This window comes from Onychomys torridus, chromosome 6 (genome assembly GCF_903995425.1).
Source record: "Onychomys torridus chromosome 6, mOncTor1.1, whole genome shotgun sequence".
NCBI classification, from domain to species: Eukaryota; Metazoa; Chordata; class Mammalia; order Rodentia; family Cricetidae; genus Onychomys; species Onychomys torridus.
In genome coordinates, this window is record NC_050448.1 from 71,789,127 (window position 1) to 71,809,821 (window position 20,695).

Genomic DNA, 20,695 nt, shown 5'->3' on the forward strand with positions numbered 1-20,695 from the left:
AGCAGGGGGATAGAGTGGAACACACTGCCAGCAGCAGGCCAGACCACGAAGGGTCTGAAGCCATTCTGTAGGAAGAACGACTACGGGAGGGTGCTAACCTGGAGCCCAGGGATCTGGCAGTCACACCACCCAGTTTTCATGATTTACAGGCTGGTTAAGGAGAAAGAGAATTGGGTGTGACTAATGGTCTCAAACTCAAATGTGTGAGTGGTAGGAGTCGCAGCTTCCACCTACATTATAAAATTCAGGAAACTTTCCCCACAACGAGGGAAGCAGGGATGCACATTGGTAAGAGTGCAGCCTTAGGAACTAGGCGTTGCTTAGAATCTCAAAAATACCACTTAATGGCACTTTAGGTAAGGTTTCTCTTTCGTTTGCATTAAGACAGAAATACCAAGGCACCTAGCATGTGGGACTCGGCAGCTGGTAGCTATTTTTATAATAGTTTTTGCTATAGTTGCTTAAGAGTTGAATGAATGAACAAATAGGAACTTGACCTATAGGTCAGATAAAAAGTAATCCATAATCTTAAATGTTTTTAACACCAAGCTGTAAGTAAGGTCTGAGCTAATAATCTTCCATATATCCTTATGAGCATAATTTAATATGACATAGGGATAGTCTATGATGATTCTATAATAAATATCAGAGAACATTTCAAGATACCAACATGAGAAAATTATACAATTAATACCACAGGAACATTGAGCAGGAGGCAATTAATTCTAACTGGAAGATTAGGAAAGGCTTCTTGGAGAAAGTGGCATTTGAGCTGGGCTTTAAAGGACAAGTGAGATTTGATTGATGGGAGTTGGGTGGGGGCAAGGCCTTCCAGGCTGGGGACCGGCTTAAACAAAGGCACAGAAGTAATTAGCAGAGATAATAGGCCATCTTCCCAGGGCTGCCAATGCCCTTTTCCTACGGATGCTTCCATTGTTGTCGTCCCCGATGAGCACACGTGAATAAGAAATAGCAGGAGACACTTTGCTTCTGGTGAGCTGTTGCCATGGTACACGTGCTGATGTTATTTCTTGGTTTATTACTCAAAATGATAGAAGGCCTATAACATGTGTTTGCAGAGTTCTGAATGCTAAGGTAGGTGACCTATGACTCAGAGGGAACATCAGTATGGGAAGTCTGGAGGTCTCTGGTCACATGGAAGCAGGCTTTCCTTACCTCCCGGAGTGACTATGTAGGGTTTGTGAAGGCTGTTTATGGATAGATTAAGCCTACTGGCCACAAAGAGGTCTGAGACTGGGAGTCCATTGAGTTCAGACTTGGAGGGTCCTCACTGGTATTTTCATTCTGTCCTTGCACATCAGATAAGCCCAGGGGAGATAACAGAGAGACTGGGGTCCAATGGCCGGCCACCTGAGAAGCGAGACCCAAGAATGGATGGGAAGGAACAGCTCTCCACTGGGCTGTCCAGCTTCATCTCTATCTCACCTCAGACAGAATAGTGCTTGGCATTGTCCTGGCTCAAACTGATTACAGTTGGCCTATTGGTGACTGTGCTGGCTAGTTTTATGTCAACTTGACACATGTCAGAGCCATCTGAGAAGAGGAAGCTCAGCTGAGAAAATGCCCCACTGGATTGGCCTGTGTGCAGACCTACGGTGCATTTTCTTGATTAATGATTAATGTGGGAGGGGCCAGATCATTGTGGCCTGTGCCCTCCATGGCTGGTGGTCCCGGTGCTGTGAAAGCACAGGCTGAGCAAGCCAGTAAGCAGCAAACCTCATGGCCTCTGCTTCTGTTCCTGCCTCCAGATTCCTGCCCTGAGTCCCGCCATGGCTTCCCTGAGTGATGGACTCAAGAACTGTGAGGTGAAATGAACCCTTTCCTCCCCAAGTTTCTTTTGTTCAGTGTCTTATCATAGGAACCAAACTAAGACAGTGGCCAAAAGGGAAGGTTAGTGATGGTTCCAGAATTTATAGATTGATGGCAGTTAGAGACAAGAGCTCGGTAAAGGTGCTGTGATCTGAATGCTTGTGTCTCCCCATGCATCTGTTGAAACCTAATAACCAATACGATGACATTAGAACACTGTAAGAAGGAGCTCTCATGAATGGGGTTAAAACCCATCTGGTACCTGAGATATTCCCCCTGTGAAGATGTAGGCTCCAGCTATGAACCCTGCAGCAGACTTCAGCAGACTGGCTGTACTGTGACTTGACCTTAGATTTTTAAAACTCCTAGACTGGGAGAAATACATTTTCTGTTTCTAAGCTGTCCGGACTAAGGCATTTTGTTATAGAAGCTGGACGTGGTTGAAGACAAAGAGTATGCTGGGGTGCTTGTCTTAAAGCTGCTTTTGTCTATTAAGTATCCTTTTTGATTAGATGGTAGGTCAATAAATAAAACAATCCTTTAAAGAAAAATATATTTTATGTAGGCTTTAGAGAATGGCAGTTGTCCATATGAGTGGGAAGGGTACTGGCAGAGATGAAAAGGAACCATCTGTAAGTCACTTACAATTGGCTGGACCGTATATGACTTGGGCAGGTGAGCTGATGGTAAGGATTCTTTCTGGATCTTACAGCCTCAGCCTGATGTGCCATCCAGGCACAGGAAGCTGGGGTTCTTGCTGAAGAAAATGTTAAGTCCTCACGAGACCCGGGGGACTGAAAATCAGAGCTCAATTCAAAGGGAACCAGAACTGGAGAGGTTAGGAGACCAGGAGACAGCCCCACAGCATCTTGTTAAGTCAGCACTGGCTCCATCACCTCATTCAGCATTTATTGAGCGCCTGGCACTGCTTACTGTCTTTATCACTAGGCACAGAACGTGTACGTGGATTAAGTTCCTCAGCTTGGAGAGCTGCAGTTCATCTGAGAAAAGGATCCAAACTAAGTGCCAAATTGGGTGTGTCAGGGCAAGCGGATAAGATTGCTTTAATTAATAGTTTGTCTGGAGTCTGCCCAGTGCTTGCCTACCATGTGTAAGGCCATAGGTTCAATCCCCAGTATCCGCCCCATTCCAAAAAAAGAGTAACAACAATAGCCACCATATTTACTGAACACTAGCTATGTTTCAGGCCCACTACCAAACCCTTTGTGTATGTTATCTTACTCTTTATAATAATCCAAGAGGTAGGCACTGACATTTTATTGAACATTTTATTAACATTGATTTATCCGAGGTTGAACTGCTAAACTGCAAATCTTTTACAACCATATACCCAAGTTTCCCAGAGTGGGCCTGAGAAATGGGGCAGAGCCATCATGGAGAGGAAATGGATAAGGAGGGGGCTGGAGTTTAGTATGCAGAGTTGAGAGCTGACCTGTCCCTTCGGAAGAATTGATGCCAGCTTGCATATGTTGTTCATAGAACTTAACTCCCAGTAAGTTAGTTCTAGTGAAGATGGTAAGGACATGGGCACTGTAGCCTGATGAGAGAGAGCAGAAGGTGGCACGTGTTGGTGAGAAGGTACAAGAAAAAACAAGAATTTGAAACTCATAATTTTTGTCAAGGGTTGAACTTGACTACAGATCAGATTCATGCAGCAACTGGGGGAGAATTAGGTAGTACAGCCAGTTGAGATGGGTGTTACTATACTTTTTAGCCTAACCAAGTCAGCACCACTCCATCTGAGGAAGAGAAGCTGTGGAGAATTCTCTTGCCTTGGGCTTTGATGCTATGGGGAATGACGCTAGCCAAAGGGTTGCAGTTGTGTGGGTCACCCAGGCTGAACTTCAATGTCAAATAAGTCATTAGTCATAACTCACTCTTGAGTGTCTTCTAGTTGAGATATTTATTAGAAGATATGGTCCTCTCTTTCAGAAGCTCTCGTCTAAGCTGGTTGAAAGGTGGGGAGAAGGGATGGGAATTAACCAGTCTCTGTGCCTTGGCTGAAGGACGTAAGACCTGAGACGAAAGGAGTCCCAGTATTAAACTAGAGAGAGCAAAGTAATGATCTAGCAGCTTGACTGGCTTCTCAGCTTTACCATCTGTTTGTTTCTATTTTGGGAGGGTTTTTTTCTTCATTCCCATCACTGGATGGCACTGACCATTTTCCAGGCATCTCAGCTCAGTGACACTCAAGTGTGTGTCACGAGATCTGTGGTTCTGAGGCAACAGCAGCACACACGACCAAGGGCCAAAGTGTTCCAGGCATCTTGGCAAAGAAATGTCAGCCCATGACAGATGGGGACAGAGCATTGTTGGCAACTGGTTTTGTCAACCCTTAGTGGTCACTGACAAAGAAAGTGTGTCTGCAGTGACTGTGCTATTTCCAGAAATCCTGATGTCTAACGATTAAATTTGCTTACTTTTGAAATCATTTCGTTCTTCAGAAAGTTCTGTATGTGTGTAACTAAATATAGCTTAATTATCTTGCCTCTGAAAAGTGTGTCACATACATTAACATATCGAAAACACAATCCAGTCATCCCATGGCAATGACCAGTGAAGCCATGGATTCCAGTGTTTGGTTCTGAAACATACTGTCAGAGGACATATCGGTCTGGTGCATCTGTAAGATGCAAAACAACTTTTGGAAATTCACTTCACCAGGCTAGAATTCAGAAAGGTGATCTGGGGGTTTATTTGTCTTTGGTTGGTTTATGTTGCTATGATAAAAGACTCTGACCAAAAGCAACTTGGGGAGGAAAGGGTTTATATGGTGTACAGGTCATAGTCCATCATCAGGGAAAGCCAAGGCAGGAACCTGGAGGCAGGAACTGGAGAGAAACCGTGGAGGATGCTGCTTACTGGCTTGCCCAAAGCCCACCATGGCTTGCTCAGCTTTTTTTTTTTAATTGGATACTTTTATTTTTTCCTGTGAAAACATGTTTTTATTGGTTCTTTCTATCTTTTCTTTTTTAAAACAACAAAACATAAACAGAATAAAATATAATAAGATAAAACAAAATAATCACATTGAAGTTGGACCTAACAAACCAACAGAAGAAGAGCCTCAAAGGAAGGCACAAGAATCGGAAGCCTGTTTGTTATCACATACTCAGGAGTCCCATGAAAGTGCCACACTGAGAGCTGTAAGATAGACCCAGAGGACCTGAGGACCTGAGCGGACCCTCGTCTGCCTGGGCTCGCTGCTTCAGTCTCTCTGCGGTCATGTGAGCTTTGGTCAGTTGATTTAGAGGGCCTTGTTCTCCTGGTGTTCTCCATCCCCTCTGGATCCCACACGCCTACTGTTTCCTCTTCTGTGGGAAGATTCCCTGAGCACTGAGGGGAGGGATTGCATGGAGACATCTCATTTAGAGATGTGTGTTCCAATGTCCTCTGTCTCCGTCTCTGTCTCTCTGTCTCTCTCTCTCTCTCTTTCCTTTTCTGTCTGGCTGTGGGTTTCTGCATCTGTTCCCATCTGCTGCCAGAGGAAGCCTTTCTGATGATGACTGGATAAGGCACTGATCTATGAGTATAACAGAATATCATTAGGGGTCATTTTATTGATACTTTTTTTTTTAATCAGTTGTATTTCGTTTTGCCCCAGGTCTATGGACTATCTAGTCTCTGGTTCTTGGTCACCCAAGCAGCACGGGTATGGATTCCTTCTCATGGAATGGGCCTTCAGTCAAATCAGACATTGGTTGGTGACTTCCACAAGCTTTGTGCCGCCATTGTCCTAGCATATTTTGCAAGCGAGACAGATTGTAGGTCAGAGGTGTGGTGGCTGGGTGAGAGTTCAAGTCTCTCTTCTGGTAGCCTACAGAGTACCTTCCTGAAACCCCAGAAACCAGACACCAGAACATAGGGATGAAGCTGTTGTCACTGGTGTTGTCTCTTTGTGTTCAGTGAGTTGTATGGGTGTTGTCTTCAGCAATGGGGCCTTGCTGTCAGTTTGTGGAGAGCAACCTATTGTCTTGCCAACAGCCTGGGTTGTCTGGGGATTTCCATGGGACTCCTTTGGCCAAAAACTCAGTTGGGTGTAACCCAGACCCAGCGCTGGAAGCTTCATTTGGTGACCGGAGATGGTTGGTTGGAGCTCTGTCTCCTTCACTGGAGACTTCATTAGGATCATCTTCACATATTTTAGGAAGTTTCCATTGTTCTAGGTTTCCCCACCACCCCGCCAGTACCCCTCAATTTTAGCTGTCTCCCCACATTCCCTTCCTCAACCTCATCTCCCCTGTCCCTGCCATATCCTCCCATCCCCATCCTCATACTCCCCCCAGCCCACCCATAAAATCTATTTTATTCTCCCAGGGATATCTATGTGTTTCCCCTAGTTCCTTCTACTATGCCTAACCTCTCTGAGGCTATATAGAGTGTAACTTGGTTATCATTTACTTAATGGCTAATATTCACATATAAGCAAATACTATATTTATCTTTCTGGGTCTGAGTTACCTTACTTTGGATAATTTTTTTCTAGTTCTATCCATTTGCGTAAAAATTTCATGATGTCATTTTTTTAAAAATTAACAGTTGAGTAATATTCCATTGTGTAAATGTACCATATCTTCTTTATCAATTCTTTTGTTGAGGGACATCTAGGTTGTTTCCAATTTCTGGCTATTGTGAATAGAGCAACAATGAATATGTTTGAGCAAATGTCCTTGTGGTAGGATGAAGCATCCTTTGGATATATGCCCAAGAGTAGTGTCTTAGTTATGGTTTGTCTTGCTGCAAAGAGACACCATGACCATGGCAACTCTTATAAAGTAAAAACATTTAATTGGGCTGGCTTACATTTTCAGAGATTTAGTCCATTATCAGCATGGCAGGAAATGTGGTAGCATGCAGGCAAGCACAGTGCTGGAGACAGAGCTCTGAGTCCTACATCTTGATTTGCAGGCAACAGGAAATGGTCTGACTAACTGGGCCTGGCTTGAGTATATAAGACCTCAAAGCCTACTTCCACAGTGACACACTTCCTCCAACAAGATCCCATTTACTCCAACAAGGCCACACTTCCGAATAGTGCCACTTCCTTTAGGGGCCATTTTCTTTCAAATCACCACAAGTAGTATATCTTGAGGTAGATCAATTCCCATTTTTTTGAGGAACCACCACACTGATTTTCATAGTGGCTGTACAAGTTTGCACTCCTACCAGCAATGGAGGAGTGTTCCCCTTGCTCCATAGCCTCAGCAGCATGTCATTTTTGTTACTGATCTTAGCCACTCTAATAGGTGTAAGATAGAATCTCAAAGTAGTTTTTACTTGCATTTCTTTGATGGCTAAGGATGTTGAACATTGCTGTAAGTATTTTTCAGCTCTTTGAGTTTTCTCTATTGAGAATTCTGTTTAGATCTGTACCCCATTTCTAAATTGGATTATTTGGTTTTTTGACATCTAGTTTCTTGAGTTCTTTATATAGTTTGGATATTGTCCCTCTCTCAGATGTGGGGTTGGTGAAAATCTTTTCCCATTCTGTTGGCTTCTGCTTTGTCCTATTGATGGTGTCCTTTGCCTACAAAAGCTTCAGTTTCATGAAGGCCCATGTATTAATTGTTGATCTTAGTGCCTGTGCTATTGATGTTCTGTTCAGGAAGTCTTCTCCTGTGCCACTGAGTTCAAGGCTATTCCCCACTTTCTCTTCTATCAGGTTCAGTGTGTCTGGTTTTATGTTGAGGTTTTTGATCCATTTGGAATTGACTTTTGTGCAGGGGATAGGTATGGATCTATTTGCATTCTTCTAGATGCAGACATCCAGCTTGACCATTTATTTTTATTTATTTACTGAAAATTCTTTCTTGTTTTCCAGTGTATATTTTTGGCTTATTTAAAAAAAAAAAAACAGGTGCCTGCTGGGCAGGGGTGGCACACACCTTTAATCCCAATACTCTGGAGGCAGAGGCAGGAGTTAGAGCCAGGAGGATCTCTGTGAGTTCGAGGCCAGCCTAGTCTACAGAGCAAGATCCAGGATAGGCACCAAAACTACACAGAGAAACCCTGTCTTGAAAACAAACAAACAAACAAACAAACAAAACCCAAACAAAACAAAACAAAACAAAACAAAAAAACAGGTGCCCATAAGTGTGAGGATTTATGTCTGGGTCTTTGATTCAATTCCTTTGGTCAACACATCTTTTTTATGCCACTGCCAACCATGCTGTTTTTATTACTATAGTTCTCTAGTACAACTTGAAATCCGGAATGGAATGGTGATACCTCCAGCAGTTCTTTCTTTTATTGTTCAGGATTGTTTTAGCTATCCTGGGTTTTTTGTGTTTCCATATGAAGCTGAGAATTGTCCTTTCAAGATTTGTGAAAAACTGTGTTGTAATTTTAATGAGGATTGCTTTGGTAAGATGGCCATTTTTTACTATTTTTATCCTATGTATCCATGGGCATATTAGACCTTTCCATCTTCTGATATCTTCTTCAATTTCTTTCTTCAAAGCCTTGAAGTTTTTATCATACAAATCTTCTACTTGCTTGGCTAGAGTTTCCCTGTGATAGTTTATATTATTTGAGGCTACTGTGAAAGGCCTTGTTTCCCTGATGTCTTTCTCAGTCCATTTGCCATTTGTATATAGGAGGGATACTGATTTTTGTGAGTTAATTTTGTATCCAACTACTTTGCTGAAAGTGTTTATTAGCTGTAGGAGTTCCTTGGTGCCATTTTTAGGGTCATTTATACATACTATCATATCATCTGCAAATAAAGATAATTTGACTTCTTCCTTTCTAATGTTTAATCCTGTTGATCTCCTCTAGTTGTGTTAGCTAAGACTTCAAGTACAATATTGAATAGTTATGGAGAGAGTGGACAACTTGTCTTGGTCTTGATTTTAGTGGAATTGCAGCTGAAGTGGAGAGAAACTCCAAGCTTTTTTTTTTTTTATTTTTAATACAACACAAGACCAAGTACCAGGGGTGGCACTGCCCACAGTGGGCTGGGCCCTCCCACATCAATCATTAATCAAACACAAAAACCCTCCCCCACAGACTTGCCTACAGGCCAACTTGATGACAGCGTTTTCTCAATGGAAATTTCTACTTCAAAGCCAAGTGGTTCTACCAGATTGACAAAATCGTTAACCAGCACAGTCATGATAATACCCCAAAGGAGCTGTGGAGTTAGGCTGGTTGAGAGAGGCTAGAAAGGGAACTGGCTTCCATGGAGCTTCTCCCTTGCGCCTGGCTCTGGCTGAGTGCCCTGCATGTCTCCTTTGGATCCTCACACCTACTCTGAGGTGGGCATTAACCAATTATAGATGCAGACCCTGAGGCCCACTGTTTGCAGCCCTCGGAAAGGTCAACTAGTGAATTCCTTACAATAGCTATGTAAGGCGTACCTCTTAAGGAAACAGTGAGAGGTTCGTTGGCTTAGAAAGGCTGAGACCCCTTCTCTGCTGAGTCACAGCTCTCCTCCCCCAGTCACCCCATAGGGGAGGTGTCATTGGGCTTGATGACAGCTTTAGAGATTTTATTTGTGATTCTTCATGGGGCAGATGTGAGCTTTGGATTTCCCAGTTATCTTGCACGTGAGTTATTTGAGATAACTCCCTGGACTTGGAGTGATCCATCTTTCCCAGAAGCCCCTGCTTTGACTTAAGAGAAACCATATAAAAGCTTCCTGAGTACCATTGTATATTACCCACACTGCTTCAAAGGAATCCCAAGTGGAGGATGCAATATATTGTTTTAATTACAAAGGATAATAGCCTCAAGTAAAGGAGTTTTACCAAGAAGAAATGAGTCTCACATAATGAGCAATAAAAACTCCACAATTCTATCATTGCTTTTCTGCAGCCAGACCTCAGTGAGATCCGGAGAGAGGCCAACTTCTATCTGAGCTCTGTTCTTGTCTGCCCCTCCCATGCGGCTCTTCTCTGCTCACTGCTTTTTTTTTCTTTTCATAATTTCACCCCTTAGAGGAGCCAAGCCCCTTTCCACAAAGAGGAAAGCCTAGGTTAAATGCATCTGTACACAAAACTAATAGAGTTGTAATATGCTATTTTTTCCGGTGTTTTACATGTTAAAACTTTGGTCCAGAGAGTCCAGTACTTTAATTCAAAGAAACAAGTCTCCAGCGGTGGAAGTGCCAGCTTACGTTAGAATTTCAAGGGATTCTTCCTTTTGTTTTCTTTATGTGTGTGGGTCTTCTGCTTTCACACATGTCTGTGCACTGTGTGCTTTCTGGTGCCAAGGCCAGAAGGCGGTTTTGGATCCCCTGGAAGAAAGCTCAATACTGTGCCCACAGTTAGATTTTTTTCAAAGTTGTTGTGGTTGCTTAACATCGTGGGAAGTAAACAGCTGGAAATCTCTCTTTTTCCCTCTGGGTGATCTGGGAAGATTTCATTACTTCCTGGGTACTTCATGGAAAAACAACATAGTATGAAGTTCTCAGGACCTTTGGGGTTCACCCAGTCACTCAAACCCATTGATATAAATGATCTCAAAAGGTAGCGGCTACTCCAGGTGTTTTTGCGAAGTGAGGAATTGGGGTCCCTGGGTTCTGTCTGACCTGTACTGCTGGGCCAGCACTGTGGAGTAAGTGGAGAGCTGAAATTAGCATTCAAGGGTAAAAGACATCCTAAACCCGAGTGATAGTCTAAGGAAAGTGTCTAATCCGATGAATCTGCGGAACTCTGCTCTGGAAATCAGCGGAGGCGATCCATCTCACATAAACATGGCTCTCCTGATAGAGCTGTGATGGTTGTCAGTATTTTAGAGCCTGAGTTTCTCAAAACACAGTTCCCAGCACCTGCGTTAGAATCATCAGGGAACCAGACGGAAATGCAGACTCCTCGGTGGAGGGGGCAAGCGTGGTTGCTTTCAACTATAGAGAATGCAAACTCCACATGCGAACAGAAACTATCAGTTCAGAGATTCAATAACCTCTAAGACCCACTCCAACCCGACCCCAGTTTTAAACACTCATCTTTATTAAGAACATAGGCTCTTCTTCAGTAAGTACATACTCTCAGATGTAAGCTTAAAGTTGGGTTTTTTGGAGCAGAGGGCAGGGATGGAAAACTGTTGCTGAAAACAAAGTAAATGTAAGACCCGCCCTTTCGTTTTCTTTCTCATGTCACTCGGTCCTCTGGCTGGTTCCCACACGGCTAGGAGATGGCTGCCATAGCTTCTGAAATGCAGTCACAATGGTGCCCGCAGAAAGACTCTTTATGAGTGATATGTCTTTTCTAAGAGACTCCCTGCTAGGCCCGGCTTCGCGGGCACCCAAAATCCTGTGCAGCATGCTGCGGGTTGCTATTTAATGCCTGTGGTTATCATACTGACATCCTCAGTTATGTTATCTTTGAACTGGTGTTCTACATGTGAAGTCTGATTGGATGATGGCTCAGGCATGTGATCTGAGGTGATATATGTGATCTTCCCCACCAGCTTGTTCACATACAGCTTGACAGTGCCTCATTAATGCCCACAGAATGTGTGAGGGCTTGGCAAGAATCAAAGAGAGTATAAGGTATAGGGGAAGAAAAAGATCTCTCTCTACCCTTTGGCGTCCTCCATTGAGAGGCATTTCTGTAACAGAGGACAAATGAATAAGAGAGAAAAAAAATTAAACTTGTATGCCTTTTGTATATATGGGAGATACCCAGAGAAATGAGTAAATCTCAAAGAGGTGGTTGTGACTCAGGCTTACACATCACTTATTTCCCAGCTGTGGTGTTTGGTTTGCCAGCTTGGCACACCTAGAATCACCTGGGAAGAGAATCTCAATGAGGAATTACCTGGATTGGTATGCAAGCCTTCAAGTGATTTTTCTTGGATGTTAATTGCTGTGACCTTGCCCACTAAGGGCATCACCATTCCCTAGGCAGGGGCTATTAAATTGTATGAGTGTAGTAAACAAGCCACGGAGGAATGCTGCTTACTGGTTTGCTCAGCCTGCTTTCTTTTTGTAGCACTTGGGACCACCAACCCTGGTGTGGCACTGCCCATAATGAACTGGGCCCTCCCTCAACAATCATCAATCAAGAAAATGCACCATAGGTCCATCTGGGAGGGGCAGTTTCTCAATTGAGGTTCCCTCTTTCAAAATGACTCTATCTGTGTCTAGTTGATATAAAAACTAGCTAACAGACAGGTGGTGGTGGTGGTGGTGGCGGCAGTGCCACACACCTTTAATCCCAGCACTTGGGAGGCAGAGGCAGGCAGATCTCTGTGAGTTCGAGGCCAGCCTGGTCTACAGAGTGAGTTCCAGGAAAGGTGCAAAGCTACACAGAGAAACCCTGTCTCGAAAAACCAATAAATAAATAAATAAACCAAAACAAAAAACAACAATAAAACTCCCTAGCTAATAAAAGCCAGTCCATCCATAGGTCATTTGGCATGTGTCCCCTTCTCTAAACACCCACACCTCAGGAAACACCAGTCAGCAGGGTGGGGCTTGGTTGGATTTTCTTAACCTCGAGCTCTCTTCCTTGAACATTTTAGGTCTGAAAGTCATCTGCTTACCCTCTTCCCTGGTCTCCTTTCTCCTGCTCTTCATCTGCATTCAGTACCCCAAACTTCCTGTTGCCATTTACACCTGCAGCTAACTAATCTAAACGGTTCTCGGCAAAGCACAGTGGAAAGAATACATTAATAGGTGGAAAATTCCTGTCGAGGAAAGCTGTCTTTATGTAAGAAAAATCCACTGTCGGGGCAAAAAGGGGCAATTCTGCACAGGCAGCAAGTGAGACACAGTGACGGACAAGGTTTTTTCAGAAGAAATCAACCGCACTCAGGAAACCGGGTCTGCAGGGTTGCTCTAAGTTTGAGGCCAGCTTGAGCTACACAGTGAGTTCTAGGCCTACCTGGGCTAGGGAATGGGACCCTGTCTCACACGGAACAAAACAAAGAAACCAAAACCCCAAAAGAGCATGGAGATTGGGCACGTGGGAAGGACAAGAGAAGAAAAGAGTAGTGACAGAGGGGCTGAGGCAAAACAGAGAAAAAACAGGCGCTGTCTGGACCGGGAAGAGGGGCTCCTGAAACACAGGCGTTTAATGTTAAATCAACCCGTTTCCACTGGCGCAAGGCACGCTCTCCTTCATTTCCCTCAAAATGCAGCAAAGGCCTTATGAGATTTGGGGTGTGTGTGTGTGTGTGTGTGTGTGTGTGTGTGTGTGTGTGTGTAAGGAAAGGGACTGTTGCTCAGAAGCTTGGTAGAAGAGGAGCCCCATGTGTGGAAAGGTGAACCAGAGAGACCACACAGTTCAACTGCCCTGAGAAACGGCTGGCAGCCTGGGGAAGGCACCGAACTTCCCACAGGATGTGGGATGGAGATTCAGGCCAATCTTATCTGGATCTTGAGTGGCAGGGCCTCGGCAGCTGACCTTCGGGTCACATCAAGATTTTATTTATTTATAGTGTCAACCCCCTTCCTTTGACCTACCATACTTTTGCCTCACCCTGTGAAGCTGGGGCCCACAGCTCAGAATCCCTCTGCTCCAGTTAAGCTAATACCAGTGTAGTCTCAAGAACACCATCTGCTGACTGAGTTTCCCAACCTCCACTTGGTTTCTCCTTTTTTGGGTGATGGGAGGAAGGAGACACGGTCTTTCTGTGTACCCTGTGCTTGCCTAAACTCATCATCCCCTGCAGTGGCCTCCAAAGTGCTGAGACTAGAAGCTTTGGCCACCACAGCTGGATGACCCTGGATCTTGAATGTTCACCATTCAAACTGGGGAGGCTGAGGTGAGAGGATGATGGGTTTGAATCTAGCCTGGGCTATTTACTGAGACCTTGTCTATAAACAAACCAAAACAACCAAAAAAGAAATCTGGAGTGAGGAGCAAAATGGTCTTGTGTTGACACTGGGTGCCTAGCTCAGGTGGACAGTCCTCTAGTGATTTCTGAGGAGGGGCCTGAGCCTGTCCAATGAGGCTGGACACCACGTGACCATACACAGCAAGCATTGCAAATGTCCAGGGCAGCATCATGAGATATGTGCTGTGTGCATACTGAGCGGTGATCCCTGCATCTGTAATTCTCTGTTGGTTACTACTTCCCAGAGAAGGGTCCCAGCCAAGGGAGGCTCCAGATGATGTGTACAACAGCAGAGAGAAGCTGCGATTGATGGGAGTGTTAAGGTACAGGTGTCAGCCTTGGACAGTCAGGCCTACTGGGGCGTTTCCTGGAGCTCCCTCAGTCTACAAGCAAGCCCTGTCAGCAAGGGTGAAGGACAGAGGAAGCCTCTGCAAGGCCTTGGCCTGTAGACAGCATTCTTGGGCTGAGTGGAGGAAAGGCCGCACAGGGCCGAGGACTGGGTAAGCCTGAGGAGATGCACTGGCAGAGCCATCTTATCAGGGATGCAGAAGAGGTGAGGAGGAGGAGTTAAAGTCAACAGGAGCTGCTCATGTGCCTGCATTGGCTTGCTCGATTCCCACCCAAGGGAGCAGACCAGCTCTCTTCTCCACCCCAACCCCACTTTAGCCTCCTTACCTCCCAGAGTTAGGTAGAGGATCTTCTGCGCCCAGCATCCTCAGAAGCAGAGTAACCTGTCCATGAGGCTTTGGGCCCCTCTGGCCACAAGGCATCTTCTCTACCCCATTTCATCGATCCAGAGAAGCTGCTCAGTCAGCTTCAGTGTCCCATCTACAGCCTGGAGAGAGGACTGGCCCTCTGCCTCACCCATGTGCAACCCCAAGCTGCCTGCCCTTGGGTGAGTTACTTTAATTTTCTCATTTTAAATTGTCCCATTCATTAATTGGTGTGTGAAAACCACACGACAGATGAAGTCCATGGTGCATACTTGGTCAATCATTCAACAAATATTTAATGAGTACCTCTACACTCACATTGTAGCAGCTTGGATTTAGGGTGAACAAGTCCCTGCTCTCAGGAGATTCTATTTTAGATGGGAAGATAGATAATAAATAAAAACAAAATATAAACAAATATAAAATAAAATACATGCTATGCTAATATATTATAATACACACACACCACATACATACACACACACACACATACACACACACACACACACACACACACACACGTTAACAAAAGGCAAGCAGAAAAATAAAATATGCTATGAAGGACAGTGACTCGGGCAATGGACTATGTATCAGGCAGCAGCTTGCTTTCTGCGTCGGTTAGTCAGGGAAGGCCTCCCTGACAAGGTAACATTTGCGCAGATATCAGGAGACAGATGTATTGGGTCCTGAAGGTGTGTGAGGACACATTCAAGCAGACAGGACAGTAGTACAAAAGCCCTCAGATGGTAACCTGCTCGTGCTTCAGAGTTGTTTAAGGAAGCCAGATTGGCTGGTAAGAAGTGAGAGGCAGGAAAGTAAGAGATGAGGGAGTTATCATGAATCCCTAAAAGATTCAATTATTTTCTCACTCATTGTATTCCCTGGGAATTTGGAGTGGTGGAACAGGTTTTGGGTTGGAGTTTTGACAGAGTTATGCATTTGCTTTTTATGTCCTTGGGTATGACAGCGTCTCTGGGATACCTGTGAGCCTATTTGGTCAGGAGGAGGTCACGCATCGCAGCTGACTTACTTGCTAACAGTTACACATGCTTTCCTATGTAGTGTTTCTCTGGAGGTCCAGTGGACATCCTGAGTGGGGCTGGACTTTGGGACTTTCTGCGGCAAGTGGAGCCTTGGCAGGCAGGTCACAGCTGATGGCATGGATTAGTTCTGTCCCCTTTGGAGCTTGTTTTCCTCAGTTAGGACAGCTTGCTTCATCAAGGGACACTGAATAAGACACACAGTGACGTGTCCAAGGGAGACCTACAGACCCAAATCCAACACACAGACCCCAGAGATACCTACAGACCCAAATCCAATGCATAGACCCCAGAGACACCTACAGACCTAAATCCAACACACAGACCCCAGAGACACCTACAGACCTAAATCCAACACACAGACCCCGAGATACCTACAAAACCAAATCCAATGTGCAGACCCCAGAAACACTTATAGACCCAAATCCAATGTATAGATCCAGAAATAATTTTTTTGAGGCAAGGTCTCATGTAGCCTAGGCTGGCCTTAAGTCTCTCATAGAGCCTTCATCTGGTAACTGATGGAAGCAGATGTAGAGATCCACAGCCAAGCACCAGGCTGAGCTCCAGGAGTCCAATCAAGGAGAGGGAAGAAGATTCTATGAACAAGGGACATCAAGATCATGATGGGGAAACCTACAGAGACAACCAAACCAAACTAATGGGAACTCATGAACCTTAGACCAACAGTTGTGGAGCCTGCATGGGACTGGACTAGGCCCTCTGCATAATCGAGACAATTGTGTAGCTTGATCTGCTTAAGGGCCCCCTGGCAGTAAGATGAGGATCTATCCCTGGTGCATGAACTGGCATTTTTGAACCCATTACCAATAGTGGGACACTTTGCATAGCCTTGATGCACAGGGAGGGCCTTGGACCTGCCTCAACTGAATGTACCCGGCTCTGCTGACTCCCCATGGGAGGCCTTACCTTGTTGGAGGAGGGAATGGGGGGTGGGAGGAGGGAAGAGAGGGGGATCTGGGGTTGGTATGTAAAATGAATAAAAAAAAAATGAGGATGATCTTGAACTTCTGATTCTCCTGCCTTTACTTCCCCAGTGCTGGGACTGTAAGTATAAGCTATCATGCCTGGTTCAATGGTGAATTGAGGCCTGAACCCAGGGCTTTGTACATGCCAGGCAAACACTTGACCAACTTATTTACATCACTAGTCCTAAATATTTGTGCTTTTAAGCCACACAGATTTGGGAGTTATTGGTTGTTGCAAAAAATCTGACCAGTGGGGTCAGATTCTATTTTGGTACTTTCAAATGTTAATCACGTTCCATGCTCTGGGCTAGGGGAATTCTCCATCCAGTTTTGTACATGGTGAAGCAGGGACCAAGAAAGAAATCAGGCCACTTCCACAGAATTAGAAGGCTGAAATGTCGCCCATCTGACCCCTCACCCACTATGCCACAGGCACTTTCTTTCCTGTGTGTCTAGTAGAAGAACAGTAAACCAAGGTGATCCAGTCCCTGACAGCCCCAGACACTGGCCCTGTAGCACTCAACTCCCACTGAGTCTCCCAAGGCAGGCTCCTTTACTTTACTCTGTTCCTGCCCTCCCTCCCCCACCCAAGCCTCCTTCATTCCTTCCCCACACCACCTCACAAAGTGTTCTTAGTCTCTCCTTTTGTCCACTTTTGGAGTAGACATTTCTCCCTCACTTCAATCTCTCTGGAAACACCTTCACTGACAAGCCTATGGGCATGTGTCCTGGCTAATTCCAAACCCAGTTAAGTTGACTGTGGATTCACCACCACAGAAGGGGAGAGAGGAAGCCATGGCTTGGTGCCTACCCATGGCACCACTCCACTTGGGGCAGCCCTGGGGCCATGCCACTTTGGTAGTTTGTTTTGGAAATCTGTCTACCCCACCACCCCCAGCCCTTGTCCCCTCATGACTTCCTGTGTGCTCCCACCTTGACCTCACAACTCACTTAACATTTCCTGTGGCCTTCCCTTACCATTACCCAGGAGCACATTTAAAGCAGTCTGTCTGCATCCCAACAGGAGAGTCATTGGCAGCACCTCCAAACTTGTCCTGACTCTCTTGCCATCCAGGCTTTGTGCTGGGCCCCTTACACATGTATGCTATGTCACTGATGCCAGGAACCACCCTACAAGGAAGGGACAGCTTTAATCAAGAGGAGAGCGAGCCTTAGGGAGAAGCCAGAAAAGCAGCTGCCAAGGTGGGTAACACAATGGGAGATGAGGGGGGAGCGGCAGGTTCAGGGGCAGGGAAAAACTTCCAGCTCCAACATGTGAGCAGATTAATGACATGTCCCCAGGCTAGCAGTCTTATGACTTTAGTACTCAGTGTTGGGAAAGAGATCTGTGGTCTGGTATATCTTGGAGTTAGTTGGTGTTATCAGGCAGATATTTCAGCCAGTGACACAGAGACTGTGCCTAGTGAGGCATACAGGGGGACTCTAATTTAGTTTTGTTTCTGTCTTTAAAGAGGGAGGACTGAGAAGGAGGACTCTCTACCCTCTCTACCCTGGCTCTTTATGACTGCCCCTGCCTATGAGAACTCTGCCTTCTTGGGCTCACAGTAGCGGAGATCACTCAGGACCACTCTAGTGTATGCCCAATTTGCTCTCGACCTGACATTGCATCTCCGGTTTATAAGCCAGACTCACCCCGATTCCTCTTCTGGTTCTTTGGGTTCGCTCTCCTATCTTTCTCAGGTACATGAGCTTGATGTCCTCTCTGTGCAGTGCCTGCTGGATCCAGCAGCAAGGCTTCAAGCCCAGGCTTCTTATCAGCTCAGGTCGCAACGGCAGGACTGAAGATGTAAATGTGGGTCCGTGACCAGTGAAGCCCACTGACGGGACGGTAGCAAGAGCTCCACGGATAAGCGCTCAGCTAATCCACAAGGTTGCCACACTGCCACGGCCCTGGTTAGTTCTCTGCTTGGCATCATACTCAAGATGACCTCGAGGGTCGCACATGACTGGGTCCATCTCCCAGGATGCCACACTTGGGTGTCCCCTTTTCAGACTCATCGGGAGCCCCTCCTCTGCCTCTGGGTCCCAGTACCAGTGTTGAACTAGGGTCCATCATTGCTCCTCTTTTCTATTTATCCCATTTCCTCTTCACTCTCATGGAATTCTAACCTCTCTCCTGAACTACATACCCATCTACTTACTTGACAGAGCCACGTCCAGTAACAGTCCTAGACTCTTACCCTTTATGGCAAACTCGATTAAGTCTCAGATTTCTCATTTTTAACTAATGGCTGCTGAACCTCCCCCTTCCTTTCAACATCCCATGCTTGGGTGAATTCTCTTGGCACCCCTCCTTAGTAATCCATGTCTTCCTCACAGCTACCGCCTCATCTGGATTGTTGTAACAGGTTCCTAGCTATTCCTCTGCTGTTACCCTTGCCCTCCTCAGTCCGTTGCCGTAGAGAAATGGATCCTTTCAGATGTCTAAGTCATGTGACCTTCCTCTACCCTGAGACCTGCAGCGGCTCTCTGCTTCCCACAGCACAAAGCCTGCAGTCCTCGCAATGGCCGGTCCTGACTCATCTCCTCCTTCCTACCCCATCTTCCATCACTAGGCTCCACAGACACCCTTTCACTGCCACTTCCTGAGCATGCCAGATCCATGCCCAGGTTGGGGCTCTTGTCCTGCCTGGCCTCTCTGCCCCAGTATGTCCTGATAGAACCTCATTCCCTCCCTTGCCTCCTTCCTCTTTGCTTTGACGTTACTTCCTCAACGATGTCCGCACTGACCGCTCTGTCGACAATTATACTCTACCCTGGCCCTCCATTCCCCTCAGTAGCCCTTACACCTGCTAACATGTTATTAAATGATTTACTTATTTATGACTTATCCCCCAAGGTACAAGTTCCAGTCAGTTCAGTACCTAGAAAAATAGTCAGTATTTATAAAGTGCTGTATTCTAGGTGATATCAGAAGTATGTACCACAAAAGAGAATTCTAAATCTCAATGCCAGAATGGAGAACGTTACTACTGTCTTATATTATGGGTGAGAACACCCAGGCATGGGGAGGCTAATAACCGCCTAAACCACTTATCTAATAGTGGGCAATCCTGGATTCAGGTATTCTGACTCAGTTCATTCTTTTGCCCCACCAAGTACACTGTCTCTGGCTGCATAGTTCTCAGTAAGCACTCAGTAAAAGTTTGTGAATGAACAACCCAAACAATAATTACTAGGGAAACAACAGATACTATTGTTGCTACCTTGTAGGTGAGGAAACTGGAAGGGGGGTGTCAAGAAACTCATCACACGGGTGGGTAGAGACAGACCAGAACCCAAAGCACTGCTTCCATTTCCAGCACATGTCATGGACAGAATTGAGGACAAAGTGATGACAAACGTCCACTCTCACGCTGCATGTAAACCTCTTGTCCAAGCCACTGTCCAGAGAGTCTCACTAACACTCTGAGAGAAGGGGGAGTGCATCAGCCTTCAACATGGAAACCAGTCTCCTGCATCTGCTCGCTTTCTCCAAACTGACCGAGAAGCAGTGCTGCTATTTCCCAGAAGTCATGCCTACATCATGTTATGACCCAGGCTCAGGGTGGAGGCTGGTCATGCATGGACACCATTGCTACTCAGCACTTCCAAGTCATTTTTGTCAAATTTCCAAGTGTGTGTTGGTAACCACGTTGTCCTGATGCTTGCCCAGCTGGCTTTCCATGTCATGGGAACATTCCCACAGTGAGAAACTCTGTTCATTTCTCCACATCTGCATTCCTGACTTAGCTGCATTCCTGGGCAGCTAGGACCCATTGAAGGCAGATGTAAGAGACATTGGGAGGATGGACCCAGGAAGAGCGGCGTTTCTGAGTGCTGGGAATTAGATGACACAGGTTAAAACAGAACCTAAAGGTGAGGCGGGAGGATCATGAAGTCAATCCAACAGCCACCACGGCCATAAAACTCAGCACAGACTTACTAGCTTAAGTAGCTCACTAGCTGTTTCAAAACCCTTCCATCTCACTTTCTCCTTTTCTGCCTCTAGCTTAACTGCCCTGTGTAGCTGGAGAGTTTCTCTCCGGCTCCCACCAAGCCCCAGGCAGTCCCGCAGCCCACTTATAAAATAAACACACAGACGCTTATATTATTTAAACTGTTTGGTCCAATGGCTCAGGCTTCTTGCTATCTTGTTCCTATATCTCAAATTAACCCATTTCTATTAATCTATACCTTGCCATGTGGCTTGTGGCTTACCGGTACTTTACATCCTGCTCCTCATGGCAGCAGCCGGCAGCATCTCTCTGCCTCATCCTTCCACTTCCCAGAATTCTCTTCCCTCTTTGTCCCACCT